The sequence below is a fragment of the Periplaneta americana genome, chromosome 1, assembly GCF_040183065.1.
Source record: "Periplaneta americana isolate PAMFEO1 chromosome 1, P.americana_PAMFEO1_priV1, whole genome shotgun sequence".
Lineage (NCBI taxonomy): Eukaryota > Metazoa > Arthropoda > Insecta > Blattodea > Blattidae > Periplaneta > Periplaneta americana.
In genome coordinates, this window is record NC_091117.1 from 210268790 (window position 1) to 210284752 (window position 15963).

At 35.0% G+C, this 15963-nt stretch overlaps 1 long non-coding RNA gene across 1 annotated transcript; it reads left to right on the forward strand.

Moving 5' to 3' along the window:
* The first annotated feature begins 502 nt into the window (after positions 1-502).
* LOC138707415 (uncharacterized) lies at positions 503-7848 on the forward strand. Its single transcript, XR_011334227.1, has 4 exons — positions 503-650; positions 1747-1826; positions 4529-4638; positions 7820-7848. It is a non-coding gene; the product is annotated as an uncharacterized lncRNA (long non-coding RNA).
* The last annotated feature ends 8115 nt before the right edge of the window (positions 7849-15963 follow it).

Consider the following 15963-nt stretch of genomic DNA (forward strand, 5'->3'; position numbering starts at 1 on the left):
ATCATGGTTAATCTCCTGGTCTTTTAATCTCTCCATACAGGAAATAACATATGGAGGAGAGGGCATGGTTTTTAAACTGACGTTATAACGGTAATATCGTCTACCTACTTCGTTCCAATAGATGACTCAATAGTAAGCACATTCCTTTCACGGTTGATCTGATTGGAGAACAGTAATCTACTCGCAATATTTACCCAAACACATCTTGTTGCACAGTGGTGCTATCTATCAGTAATGTTCAGAACGAAGGTGGTAGAGACAGGGCGGGGGGGGGAAATAATTTCTCCTCCTAACGACGTCACAGACCAACGTCAAGTCCATATGTTCGCGACATTGTGTATTTAGTTCAATCTGATCATAACCATAATGGCACGGTTCAAAGCTACCGTAGAAAATTCTCCAGTTTAGTGTACTATTAATTGTTTCACAAGTTAAGGCGACTTTCCCGCCTAACTTGTAGAGTTGAGGGGCTATAATTCGTGGAAAAATACCTTCATTAGCAAGTGCCTACAGGTATAAGAATACACAAAATCTCTTCAACCTTTTCTTCTCCCTCCCTGCCCATCTTCTGTTTATCAAAACAAGCTCTTGCAATGTTCTATTTCTAGTTCCTATATAGGGTGCGGTTACGTTCGGATATAATGTAGTAGGTATGCTATTGATTTTGTGCTTAAAATAACCTATGTATGTTTGATTTGTGAAAGGGACAATGCTTTACATTCCGAGTCAAAGAAATTATTGACTGGATGTACGAATATTTTGAAAAAAAAAAAATTCGAAGATGATAAACGTGGTCAGTCTATATCAGTAAGTACAGTTGTCGAAAGAACGCCAAAGCCACGGATAGGCCTATTATGACTCTAACCGAGATTAACGGATATCGAAATGCAAAGAATAAACTGGATTTTTTGGTATCGCGTTCGTCCTTGTGGAAAATAATGACTATAGTTTTCGGTATAAAGGAAATAAAAGTTTGCGCAAGTAAACAATGAAACAATGTAACTATGTAGCTTGGTGTAATACATTTCTCTCAGTCATCAGGGAAATCCGAAAACAAAGAACATTATTTTTAGACGAGAGCTGGATAAATGTTAATTTCCTAGACGGGCACAATGCAACATGGCTGACAAAAAGCGAGCGTTGAGTGACTTCCGCCGATTTTGGAATAGACACCGACCCACTTATGTTAATTTCAATTAAGAAACGCGCCAAATTATCTTTGCACCAAAAACGGATGCTCCCTGGACCAAATTATCGTATAGTACTTTTATGACAGTTTTCGTCCGCACTTTACACCCACAAATCACTAAAACATGAAACATAATAATCTATCACCTTATCAAACAAAATTCAATCCTCATTAACGTCTTCAACTACGACGACTCCAGTTCCAGTATATGATACAGGCTTCAAGGCAATCTAAACTTAAACCATGCAGGCAACAAAAGAACTAAACCAACACTTTGTCGTACAGTTAACTTCGCACAATTAAACCGTGCATTTACACAAAATGAATTTTTTTCAAACACTTCTTACACCTTAACTTACAGGGAAAATTCAGTAATTCCTTGGAACCACAGAAACAAATATTTCTCAACATCCGACACAATTCTTATTCAATAGCGAAAGAAACCAAAATCGACACAAAATTTAATACTCTGTTCTATGTTCGCACATATTTCACAAATATCATGAAATAACAAACTTTCAATATCTGTAGCCAACACCCCACCATGATATTTCAAGGTGGCGTCCGTGTGTCTCGTATGGAGCGAGATGAAGCGTGAGAACGCGAGAGAGGGAGGAGTCTGAAGGCTTGTTGCAAGGTAGGTATGGTGGGGGTAGAGGGGAAGGGTGTATTCCGTGCCCTGGAGTTTATTCGAAAATTCTAGAACAAATGAAACCAATTAAATCGAAAGAAAATCATGAAATGGACAAACTTCCATACCTTTAGCCATCAGAACAATATAACACCACTCACGACAAACAACCAAGTACAACTGATGTCATTACCCATTCAAAATTAACTAAAATTCTAGAACAAATGACAACCACAGTCTGACATACAGTCACGAAACTTCAACACTTTTTCTGCCAACATTCGCGACACTAGCGCCCAAGCGGCAGGCAAGGCACTGGCCATAGTCTCGTTCAGCCAGCACGTGCTTTAAAGGGATGCGAGATGTTATAATAACGTTTTAATCATGCATCGGAATAAAGGCAATGTGTGCAATGACGAAAATTGCAGTAACAACAAGTTTAAATCTCCGAATTTGTCGTTCTTCTGATTCCCTAAAGACCATGAGAAAATCATAACTCAGGAATAACCAATAATCCACGTTGTAGGTAGCCTACGTATTGTGTTCTATAAAACATTATTATTACTTATCAGTTACCTATTTGTATGTCAGGAAGGAGAGTTTAAATAAAAACAAAGTAAATATCTGTTACAGTATATTATTTTTTTTGTAGAAATCATATGTGTAAATGTGTAACCATTCCGATTTTGGATAATGTATCTACAGTTTTTAATGCAAGTAATTCCATACTTTTTGTATTCGTGTTTTTTTTTCTATATATTTTTCAAAAGTTGAACGTTATATTGCATTCAAGTAGGGATCATGGTGTTAATTTTTCAAGAATTCATGGAGTATTGTAATCCTTTTGCAAAATATTCACTTCTTGAATAAATCCAGACTGTGTCGATAGATTTCTGATGTGTTGGTGTAGATTCATGTGGCAGACGTATTAAGTTCTCAAGAGCCTTTTTAAATTTAATATAAAAAGCACTCTTTTCTGTAATAATTTGTATGACTGCTATTGGTGTTGATTTTACATTCCCAGTGATTATTTGAGCTGTTCAGAGCAGAAGTGGTGTAAGTCAAAATTAGGTAATGAGATTTAAAGTAAATATTCTGTAAAATACAGCGCAAAGTAGCAATTAATATATCCTTCGTGCTATTCACTGACTACTAATAGTTTAAATAAATTCAATATTAACTGCTACTTTGCGCTGTATTTTAAAGAATGTTTACTTTAACCCTCATTACCCATTTTGACTTACACTACTTCTACTCTGAAAATAAAATTAGGCCTACATTTTCTGAGTTAATTGAAGTCACAATTTTTTCAACAAAATTGTGTGTTCATTTATTTGTTTTCACCTACGTCATATTAAAAGTAAGGGCATGTAAATTACGTATTATATAGGTAGGATAAGTTAAAATTAGGCATTATGTGTGGAAACTGGAAATGTAATGTAAAATGCGGTAAACTTGCCATAAACATTTAAACCATAATATCAGCACTATTTGTCACTCAAAATAATAAAGGAAATACCGGTTCTTAAGAAATGAAAAATAATAAACTTCATAAATCAATGTCTGTCATATTAAGGTTTAAATCTTCCCCTTTTTTATTTTCAAGTTTACCTCAGCGGCCGAGTTTACCCCAATTTGCGGTATGGAAAATAGTTAATTTCTCAGGAAATAGGGAGAGGAATTCACCACGCAATGTAACCTACAATTTTGAAGCTACTAATTTTGACTCTTCTCACAGGAAATATAGAGTTCTAATGATTCATAAATATATTCAGGAATGAATTTAATTAACCATCCACGTACGAACAATTATATTATTTCAAACCATGATACGTGAACAGTTCCATGATTCAGTTGTAAGTTGCAGAAAGAATTACGTTTATTCTCAGCTTCTGAAACTTGTAGATTAACTGCGTGTGAAATTCTTCTAGGATTCTAAATTAAAATTAATAAGAATCATATACACTTACTGTATAGCATAAAAATATAAAACAAATTACGCAAAACCCGTTTTCTGATATGTTATCATATGTCGTGTGCACACTTTTAACTTGCCTGCCGCTAGAGGGCTACTGTCGCGCCAGCTGTCAAATGTTGGCATATTTTATACGTATGAGTTGCATGACTGTATGTCTTAGACTGTGATGACAACTATAACCAATTAAATTGAAAGAACATCCTGGCGACACCTAGTATAAAAACCTCGAACAAATGTCACTTAAAATCACTTAAAATGCACTAACATTTAACTCTAAAGTACAAAGTTGGCAAAACTACATCCAACCATGTGCTCGTCTTCTATGAAATTACCCAAATATTAAATAAAATAAACATATTTCACAACTTTGATTTTCAAACATTATAAATTATGTCAGGAAACACTTTCTATGACATCGTAAAATATTTGATTTCTCCATATTTAATCAGTACCGACAACCCTAGCGGAATTTTGGTAGCATCCTAGCGGATTTCATGTTTCTGGGTTTGGGCACCATGTGTGTGGGTGTTTGTGTTTGTGGTCTGATACATTTGTTTAGGCTGGTTTAGGATGTAATATGTGTGCGTGATTTATTATCTTGCATTACTTCAATATATTACTGAGGAAGTAATAACATTGAAAATGGTACCTTTAGCTAAGCCATTATATTGACATGTTTTATTATTATGATATGCAATATATTATATACAATATTTTTCTTTCATTTCAGTCAGCACTATTCAACTTCCAGAGCTTATTAACCGTAGTATTATTGCTTATATGCACGTGTGCTTACGTCAGATCTCTTGTTCCAAGCTTGCTCGATAGAAATAAAGTAGGGTAAGTATAAGTAGGCCTACGTCTCTGTCCCAGAAAATAAATTATGGAAATTATACAGAAGAACTAGGCTAAAGGAGGCACTAATTTTTTTTTTTCTATTCTGAAGGAAAGCCTCTTCATGGCTGAGCATGTAGGCTTAAAATTATTATTGTATATTAAATTCCTATCATTTATATGCGCAAACTGTTACGGTGGGGGACTGTGGTTTTATATGTTTTACATGTTTAAAGTCTTGCTCAAACCATTCTGTGTTTTTAACGGATTTCACAGAAAATAATTCTGTCTTCTGAAGTGGGGCACTTTTAACTCATAGAATTACAAGCAGATTAGAAATTAAATAAAAGTACATCAAATAATTTCGCTAGGGCTGGAATCTGCCAACAAATTACCGTAATATATCTCCACATTATGTCTGTGGTATAAACATGTTGCAAGTTAAACGGAGGATTTATTTCACTGTGGATCTCGAAAATTAATACTAAGTCATTCGAAAACTGTGAAATGTACAGTATGTTAAGTCTGATATTTTCTCGGTTGCAAAAGTACCGAATATCAGTTCTCTAATATTGATTAGCATGTACAGTCAGTATTCAACTTAATTCTGATGTCTGATCCATTGTGCTTGGAGGAGCAACTCTAGATATATGTCATGTTAGGATTGTTTCCCAGTATTTTGTTTTGGTTGGTGAGTTCATTCCAAAGTGAATTTATTTTGTTAAGTTTCATTAGAGTTTTATTACTTATCATATAGGCACTAGAGGAGAAGATAGTAATATGGGATGGGGTTGTAAAATGGGACACGGCTGTTTTTCTGAAATTAGTGGCGCTATCTGTTACACACAGTGGCATATCTTCCTTCTCAGCTAATCTTTGTCTGCAATGGGCTGCACTAAGTCCATCAAGTGAAAGTTGTGCATGAGAGGGGACCATATTCATTACGCCTGTGTTAAGTTTTTGGAGTGAGTGCTTTTGTTGGCTGTAACACAGTAATACATTAAGGTAAAGGTATTATCTTTATACGTAAAAAAAAAGTAAATGGTATAGATTTGAATTGTCCAGCATCATGGAAATCAAATGACATTGTAAATGAAATTTATTCAAGGTTTTATGTTATGGTATGAGTGGTGGTATTACAATATTACTATTTCTGTGAGAAAAATAGATGTTCAGGACAAAATTAGTCTTAGAACCTTCCAATTTGTGTGTAAGGTACTGATAAACGTGCATGAAAGGTGCTGAGGACAAAACTAGGGCATTCACCTATGGAAAACGGAATTCCATATGAATTCTGTGTCTAATGTGTTACCAGTTTTCATGTCTTAAGCATTGTATGTGATTCCTGGCTTAATTTTTACAATTTATGCAGGCAGTTTGTCCTATATTGCAGCCCTATTTTCTGGAAGTCCAATTATGCGGCAGGAGCAGTTTCTAGGAGAAATGATATTCCTATGTATAAGGGATCGCCTCAAATCCCATTTTTAACTTCGTTGTTTTCAAATTAGAGACTGTGGAAAAAGACTGTCCCATATTACCATCTTTACTTCAACAGGCCTTTATAATAAATTCTTGGAAATTCTATTGTTCTGTACTAGAATATATCAGCAGCAACATTTTTCCATTGCTAGTCACATAATTTCAATTGAAATAATGACTATTTTCTTTGATGTTTTGGACTGTCACAAGCTAGCCATTATTTCAAGTGGAACACAGTCCTTTGTAGCGGTATTAATTAATATGTTGTTTTCTAATGCCAGGCACTTGAATATGAATAATAGCAATTCTCCAAAAATCGACAAAGATAAACAGAATAATAAACAACTATACCTTGACCAAAACTACTTCCGACTTGACAGCTTACAGAGAAGGGGAGCAGTGTTGTCATGTTGCCGATATATCGTGTAAGGGAGCGCGCTGCTGATAGAGTGCAGTAATGAACGGCTGACATGAACACATACATTTCTAACCAATTTGTTGAACACTAGGCATTAAAATTTGTGTATATTATTATTTTTATTAGTATGTTATAATTTATTATTATTATTATTATCATTAGTAATAGTAGTACCGGTATTCTTCAATATAATACCGTTAGAAAAGCGTCGAAAAGGTTGTAAACTGTAAAAAAAACATTTAAATTTAATATGAAGCCTTTACTTTTATGAGTGCCGGTATTCTTCAATGTAATATTGTTACAAAGGCGTTGAAAAAAATTATAAACTGTAAAAACATTTATGATTAAAAATCTACACGGCCTTTTTCTTTTCCAACATCGATAACAGTGCTCTTATTAATTTTAACACAAGCAGCAGTTCTCATTACAACTTGCGCCAAAGGTAAAAGAGGCCCGCCATTATATTTTTCCATCTCAAAATACTGTCTTACATAACACATCATTTCTCGCGCTTGACTCTTTAACGAGACACCTTGTACAATATTCTTTGTTCTCTGCCTGCCTTTCCTTCCTTCAGACATTGCACAAGTCACCTGTTTAGAAACTCTCACAGAAACTGTAAAATGCAAACTAGTCACAAACTCCACCAATAACAACGAAGATAATACGTCTAATATAATTTAAACACAGTAATTATCGATACAATAATACAACTAAATAATATTTTTAATTCACATAAAGCACGCGCTAACCAACCAACTCAAAGTAATTCCGGGCACTGTATTCACCACTAGGCCGTGGTATTCACGTGCAACTTGTAAACATAAGCACGGCAACATCGTCCCGTTACCATGGTTACACGTCTCTCGTGATTGGTTGATTTGAATGGTTGCCATGGTAACATGCTAAAGGCGCCATTTGTCAGGTCGGAAGTAGTTTTGGACAGACCATACTACAGTTATGCTGAAAGTAAATCAATTAAGTTTACTCCTTTGTATCACAGAGTCCTATTTAAATTTAACACTAGGCTACTGAAAGGAATTGAGCTGGCTGCAGACTTTATGAATAATATGTATACCTTTCAACCATTTCCACAACAATTTATACTTCTCCCTTTATATATTTTATGCCTGTTGCATAGTATGATGCTACTTCAATTACATTTGTGCAAGACCATGGTGCGTGCAAAAAAGACACACGTGGATACAGGTTCTATTATCCATCTGTTCCTAATGCTGCAGTCAGATCAAGAAGTATCCATTTGTTGACTAATATTTGTTATTCTCTCAGATTATTAGGTACATTTTGGAAGTGTGCCCGAATTGGAGAACGGAAGAGCCCATATGTTGCAGTCAGCTGTATAATAATGGCATTCAGCATTCTCTTCTGGTCGTGACAAATGAACATTTAAGTGTAATGGAGTTCAACAAGGAATGTGATAATGTGTGTTTATGCCTTTGAATTTTAAAATGCTATTAAGACAATAAAGAAATTAAGCAGTTGTGTCAAATGATTTGTCTTTTACTGTATCAGATGTCTGTGTGCCGCGTGCATAACATTCGGCAGGTCTTTGAAATTTAAATAGATTATTGCTTTCAATTTCTTATGTCGCCACTCCAATCACTCGCCTCAGTTTCAATATTGCAACCAATCAGCTGCTTCCATTATTAAATGACACCTACTTGTCTAATCCACGTGGACTAAAACCGAGGTTGCAATGTCTTGTGCTGAGGACGAACATTAAGGTATGTGATCAAAATTATTATTTAAGAGTTAAGAATGTCAAGGTACTCGTATATGAAATAATAATAATAGCCATTTAACAATAGAACAAACTAGTGCTTATTCTTATCGAGGAAGTAGACGTGACAACGTGACGCTTAGAGTGAAACCTACAGAGCAACAATCAGTCGGCAAAATTATGTTTTAAAAGCACACCGCACATTATTGTATGATGCCGACATGTTAACCACAAGAGCGCGGCGATAATACCTTCCATGCAAAGAGTGGCGTGGGATGTGTAGTGGTTTTACAAAATTACACTGGCACTTACGGGAACTCTTTATGCGTCATTTTGAGTAAAGTCATTCATTTGAAGATGATTCGATTCTCAATATCAGTGTTACAATAATTTGAATCTTAAGGAAATAAAGAAAAAGTAATTTTTATGAGGCTTAGAAAAATACTAAATGCCAAAATAAATAAAAATGTTTTATTAAAATTATATTTGCTGTACATCCATAAAAAAAAAGTGTCAAAAAGTTGACACACATTTCCTCATTACACATTTTATACTTTTCACAACAATTCAGTTCCCTTACGTTGTGAACGATTACTATTTATACTTCTTGAACTGTTTTTTGAAAGACATAAGTGAAATCATTCATGATGAAATTTCGTTTTCTGGATTACACACAGAGGTCTGCTTAGTCAAGAATCAACTCCACAAATAAGGAGTGAATGTCTTAATTCTATCAAAGAAGAAGAAGAAACCATAAAATATTTAGGTATCACATTCAGAGTTGAAATTATGTTTGAAAGGAATAAGATAATTAAAGAACTGGAAGATAACTTATCTTAACTTTCGAAGTTCAATCTCCTCAACTTGATATCGTTCAAAGATTAAGTATCCTTCCTGATGAACACTTTTCCTTATGTGGAGATTTAAATGGATGGAAAAAAGGTGATGTTGAATTTTAATATTCCATGTAAAGATGACACCCTTACTAAATCACGTTGCTGGTTAAGTAACAGATGAGAAAAATATATTTTCAAAATTGGTATAAACTGCCTCACAAAGATAACACAATACCAATAAGACAGGCTTCTCCTGTTCACATTGAGTCTGAGACTTTGGACTGTGTACTTAGTAACTGTAAAATGGGCGAGTTGTTGAGAAATTCTCGTCATCACAAAGTTTGTTCAGCCATTACCACAACGAGATACAAGTATGGTTCACAGTGATATGTGTTTTGAAAACAGGACATAGTGACACAAATTCAGGTTTAAACTCATAATTATCCAGGAAATTATCTCCTTAATAGCCAGTATAACTTTGTGAATCACCCTGTATATAAAGGAAACATTCTTGCATGCGAAAAAAGTTATGGGGAGTTTATGAAATCTCTTGGATTGCATGAAACATCTCTATTATCGGTATGTAATTTTTAGGTTAGGTAATGATTATTGTACTATCACCAATAAGATGAGTATACCTTATCCTATAACTAGATAATGGGAGCCACAGGAGTAGCTCAGTTGGCTAAGGCACAATCCAGAGTTGCATTTCCACTTGGGCTGAGTACCTGGTTGGGTTTTTCCGAGGTTTTCCCCAACTAAGATGAATGTCAGATAATCTATGGCAAATCTTCAGTCCCATCTCACTATCACAAATTCCATCGATGCTAAATAACTGAGTAGTTGATACAGTGTCGTTAAATAACCAAGTAAAAAAAAAACATAATGGAGCGAGATGGACCACATAGAAAATGACAAGGCACGAAATTTATCTGGTCTTCCCTTTTCATGCTACCAAGAAAGTTTACAGCAAAACCTTTTGTGTCAAAATGTTATAATTTTCTCTCCTTGTAGGTTGAGTATAGACGTTCATGTTAAAAGAGAATTATTGTAGGAGATAATATCTTTTCACATGGATGGAAATGGACATTTCAGTACATTGTGCACTGATGATAAATCTAGACGTGAAAATTTTCTATCATGTACTGCTTAAAAAGTAATGTAGGCTCTAGCTAGCTATAGTAACAGTTGAGAATAGATACCCACATAAGAAATGGTTACAAATTTATACAGATGATGGATCCCTTATACCACATTCAAGAGTAGCAGGAGATGTTCTCTCTTTTCATTTCACCATTCTATAGGAAAACATAATACATTTTGAAGGCAAAGGTATTTATATTATCTTTGCAAAACCTCACATATAGATTAAATAAATTCCAAAATGCTGTCATATTATCATATTCAAAGGCAGAGGCGGCTCGTGAACTTGTGGATTGAGAGAGCTGCAGTAGATTTCGGTACATACAAATTTCACTTCTTGATACCATTACTAATAAGTATAGGACAAAAATAAATGCACTACATATCGAAAAACCAAAACTTCCTGACTTAGTTGGGAGATGTCTGTGGGACCATTTGCTAATCCCTAAGAAAAACTAATACCATCGATTTCAGTCTGAATTTCAGATCGGCAGACACTCAACTTACAATCTACCAGTTCATTCTGAATTGTCTTAGAATAATCTTAAACAGTGGCATGTTCCAAATGATTTTTGAGAGGCTCGTTTAGATTACTCACGAACTGTAGCAACCCACGAAACACATCAGGGTTCTTCGAATCGTTTTTTCATATGTCCCCTAAGGGGAAGTTCATATTGGCCACAAAATTTGATGCAATCAATATTTTTTTTTAAATAATTTCCGATTTTTTCTCACTTCTTGATTATGTTTGAGAATGTTTGTTCTGTTCGTTTCACTTAATTGCACAGCAGTATGAGTTGCGTAACATAGCCAATGAAACAACATTTTTCAGGTGAGACTGTGAAGATTCGTGCATTTTGCTTTTTAGGAGCAAATGTCCTAAATCTGTCACACCACTCCTAATCCATGCAGCATCACCACTGAAGAGGAGGCAAGGAAAACAAAATACAGATTTTTTTTGTTCACATCCACGTAACCACAAATGCTTAGCGTAAATTTCATTGTTATACTTCCTTACATATATGCACTATTTCGGATGGATGAAGCTTAAGTAAGATTTAAGTCGGGTAACGGACGACCCTTTAATTTCACTTCATTACATTAATATTCTCCGCAAGGGAAAGTTGAGAAAAATAAAATTAATATTCCGTAATTCACACACACTCATGCTTGCAAATTTGCACTGGTTAAGTTACGGTACTAAGATGTCACACCAAAGCAACACTCAAATACACTGATAGTCAACAATATTCTAAAACTGGAAAAGAAGTCTCTTTCGTATTTTACGTGCTATATCAAAAGGATTCTACTCGTGCAATCATTTTGATTTAAGGCAAATATTAGGTTCTGCTGGAGGCTGGATATATACGTAATAATAAGGCAAAAAATATTAATTTCGTTATATTAACTCGTTAAGCATGTGAAAAGAAAATAAAAATTTTGTCATTAAGTTTCAAGGGAATAGAGAATCCATTTGACGTATCATTACAATAGCAGTGTGGGAGGAGAGGAAAGATCCCTTGTGGCCTGGCTCTGCAAGCCACTGCAACGAGATACGGGTTTTAAACTGGCAGTTTCCCTCTGCTTCCCTTCACCTCTCTACCCACTGACCATGCAAGACACATTCTCTATGAGCTGACCACCCTGCAGATCCCAGGGCGACTTTGAATGCAGTGTCAATTCCAATACAGTCGACGCGCAAAAAGATTATGCATAAGATAATAGTACATATTCCCGCCCAGATGAAATATAAAGCAATTTACCAATAAAAGCTGTAACAATTCTTCTACAAATTAAAATAAATATTATTTTTATTTTCCTGTCAAAGCAGGGAGTGCTGCAGCTCTTATGGACAAGCCGCCCCTGTTCAAAGGGCAGCTATACAAGCTAACATTTCACAACAACCTACAAAAGGGACTAAAATTCAGGATTGTAAGAAAATAATATATTATCTTCAATTACAGAAAAAAAAAATAGTTTACAGTGGATTTCTTCCAATTGTGATATAATTGAAAATGAAATGGTATACTTTCTGGCTAAAAAGGACACTGAAATTTATAACCATCTAATAACAGACTTGCATTTCATACTGTAGAACAACTAATCAAAAGTAAATTCAGATCTGCCCAAAAATTACGAAATTAGAATGAAGCAAAAAATAAAACCTTGAAAATTTTATTGACTAAGCCTGAGATAATCCCCAAAGGACCATGTAAATCTAACATTGTGATGTTCAGGTTGATAATAGGTCATGAATGTTTGGTAAGCCACCTGCACAGGATAGAAATTTCCTATACATCTGCCTGTGTATTGTGATGCAAATGAAGAGATGAACATGGAACACATCAAAAGATGCACTGCATTCCTACAAGAAGATGACATTGTACAAAAATAATGATGTGCAAGATGGCAAATGACTTCATTGCCAAGTGCCTAGTGGTAGGAGCGCTCATGATTTTGGAATCAAATGTAGTAAACAGAGAATGGATGTAGGTAAATTCTCATTTTTTAATCAAACTATAAATGATTGAAATGACCTACCTGCAGTGGTCTTTGAGGGCTGTCCTTCCTTAAGGAGATTAAAAAATAACTATAAAGTGTAAATGTTACAAAAGATACGTTACATTACTTAAGGTGACATGTATTTATTGTACTTAGCCTGACAATTATTTCTTTGGTTTGAATTTTACATTAGTTTAAAATAGCTTGTCAGAGAGTCTTAGACTATCAATTTTAGGTTAATATAGTTTATAAATACGATTCTTTGGAACAATAAGAGTGTAATTGTTTCTTTCATTTGAAGTGTTTTATCAGTGAAGTTATGGTTTACAGCGGCAGTGAATAATTTTGATCAGTGATAATTTATAGTGTCAATGAAATGTGTTATATATATATATATATATAGTATCAGTGAAGTGTGTCATATACTCGTATGTTGTAATGGAAAATTAGGTTCACTTATTAATTAGGTTATTTTAACTATTATTATTATTATTAATAATTGTAATTATTGTGTGTAATTAAGTTACCATTGCCACCAGGTGTTTGCACACTTGCAGTGTAAATAAATGAATACATACTTTCGTACTTCATGGGCACTCTGCCTCTTTTCACCAGTTCCATATGCCTTCATATAATTCTTCTAGTACCGTAAAACGGGGTGACTAGATACACTGGGGGAACTTGATACGTTTTATAAGTTGATGTTTCGGAACCACAACATCAACCTACAAAACGTATAAAGTCCCCCCAGTGTATCTAGTCACCCCCCCAGCATATCAAGTCACCCCGTTATACGGTATAGCAATTACCATACTTATACAAATCTGGCTTTCAGGTAGTAGCTCCCTGTAAAGCAGGTTTGAATAATTTCAAGGAAAAATTGTTCCGGGGCTGGGTATCGATCCCAGGACCCTTTGCTTAGCGCGCGAACGCTCTTCCGATTGAGCTACCCCAGGAACTATACGACATTGTCACAATTTTTCAATTACCATACTTGTTTTTAAATGTACTACCCAATGAGACATGGAATTTATTCTTTTTAGCCTCATTTTTTTATATTACAGAGAATGGATTTTGCTTCTGCATTGGACTGACACCATACTTCAATCCTTTTGGTATTATATTTGCCTCTTTGTCTCATTATATGGTTCTTTTCAATATTAAACTTGGCTCTGATTGACTGGATGGTGTGACTTTTGGTGTTCCAAATAAGTACTTTGGTACGATTCTTGGCATCTCTCAGTGCAGTCCCTGATTGAGGGACTATTTTACCTCTGGAGAATTTTACACTGAGGGACTCCATGAATCATAAGCAGTGAAAAATATAGTGGGACTGTGTTGGTGTTAATGCAGCTTATGTGGGTACCGCTTTGTTACTTGTTAGCTTAAACAACAAGTTTAAGCCCCCTCACCACAAGGTGAGTACCCACGAGAGGGTACCAGTTGCAGAAGACACAGCCCTGCAGTATATATTGACTATACCCCAACTCTGGCTACTAGCAACAGGCATCTATAATGAACACCGATCAAAATACCCCTCATTTCTCGTGAAAAACAACAACTGAATAGACTACAGTGACTATAGTGGACTTTATGTTGTCAGCAAACAGCTGGATATATTAAGAAGATTGATTGATACTTGATTTTGGACCCAAGTCTAAACTGTTTTTTCTATCTGAACTGAAGTTACAAATATAATTTTCAATTCTTTTCTTAACTGCAGAGTTGTATTTTTTAGTAAGCTGTATCACCAATTCATGATCAAAACGCAATAAAAAATTCATTCATTATAAAGTAGTCAAAAAGGAGGAAGGGGCGGGGGGAGGGCAATCTTGTGTATTAAATATGATGAATAAAAATGTACATGAACATGACAAGTAAATAGTTTGTTTTAATGAACAATGTTACAATGTCATCTGTCATTCATACCATCACTTAGGCTGAAAGATTTTTTTCACAGGATGGGATAATAGTATTTATAATGAAGCTGACTTTTAATTAGCACTGTACAAGAATAGTACTATGAGGTTCGTTCAGGATGTAATGCCTATCTCTGTCTCTCCCCTTCTCCTCCCTCATATAAGTCAAATCCTATTGGATCTCGGTTATTATATTTACATATTTCAAGAATCCAAGTCTTTATTCACTTACTGTTCTTATTCCAAAGAGCCATCTATATACTTCCTCCAGAGGTTTACAAGTTCTTATTCCAAAGAGCCATCTATATACTTCCTCCAGAGGTTTACAAGTTCTTATTCCAAAGAGCCATCTATATACTTCCTCCAGAGGTTTACAAGTTCTTATTCCAAAGAGCCATCTATATACTTCCTCCAGAGGTTTACAAGTTCTTATTCCAAAGAGCCATCTATATACTTCCTCCAGAGGTTTACAAGTTCTTATTCCAAAGAGCCATCTATATACTTCCTCCAGAGGTTTACAAGTTCTTATTCCAAAGAGCCATCTATATACTTCCTCCAAAGGTTTACAAGTTCTTATTCCAAAGAGCCATCTATATACTTCCTCCAAAGGTTTACAAGTTCTTATTCCAAAGAGCCATCTATATACTTCCTCCAGAGGTTTACAAGTTCTTATTCCAAAGAGCCATCTATATACTTCCTCCAAAGGTTTACAAGTTCTTATTCCAAAGAGCCATCTATATACTTCCTCCAAAGGTTTACAAGTTCTTATTCCAAAGAGCCATCTATATACTTCCTCCAGAGGTTTACAAGTTCTTATTCCAAAGAGCCATCTATATACTTCCTCCAGAGGTTTACAAGTTCTTATTCCAAAGAGCCATCTATATACTTCCTCCAGAGGTTTACAAGTTCTTATTCCAAAGAGCCATCTATATACTTCCTCCAAAGGTTTACAAGTTCTTATTCCAAAGAGCCATCTATATACTTCCTCCAGAGGTTTACAAGTTCTTATTCCAAAGAGCCATCTATATACTTCCTCCAGAGGTTTACAAGTTCTTATTCCAAAGAGCCATCTATATACTTCCTCCAAAGGTTTACAAGTTCTTATTCCAAAGAGCCATCTATATACTTCCTCCAAAGGTTTACAAGTTCTTATTCCAAAGAGCCATCTATATACTTCCTCCAGAGGTTTACAAGTTCTTATTCCAAAGAGCCATCTATATACTTCTTCCAGAGGTTTACAAGTTCTTATTCCAAAGAGCCATCTATATACTTCCTCCAGAGGTTTACAAGTTC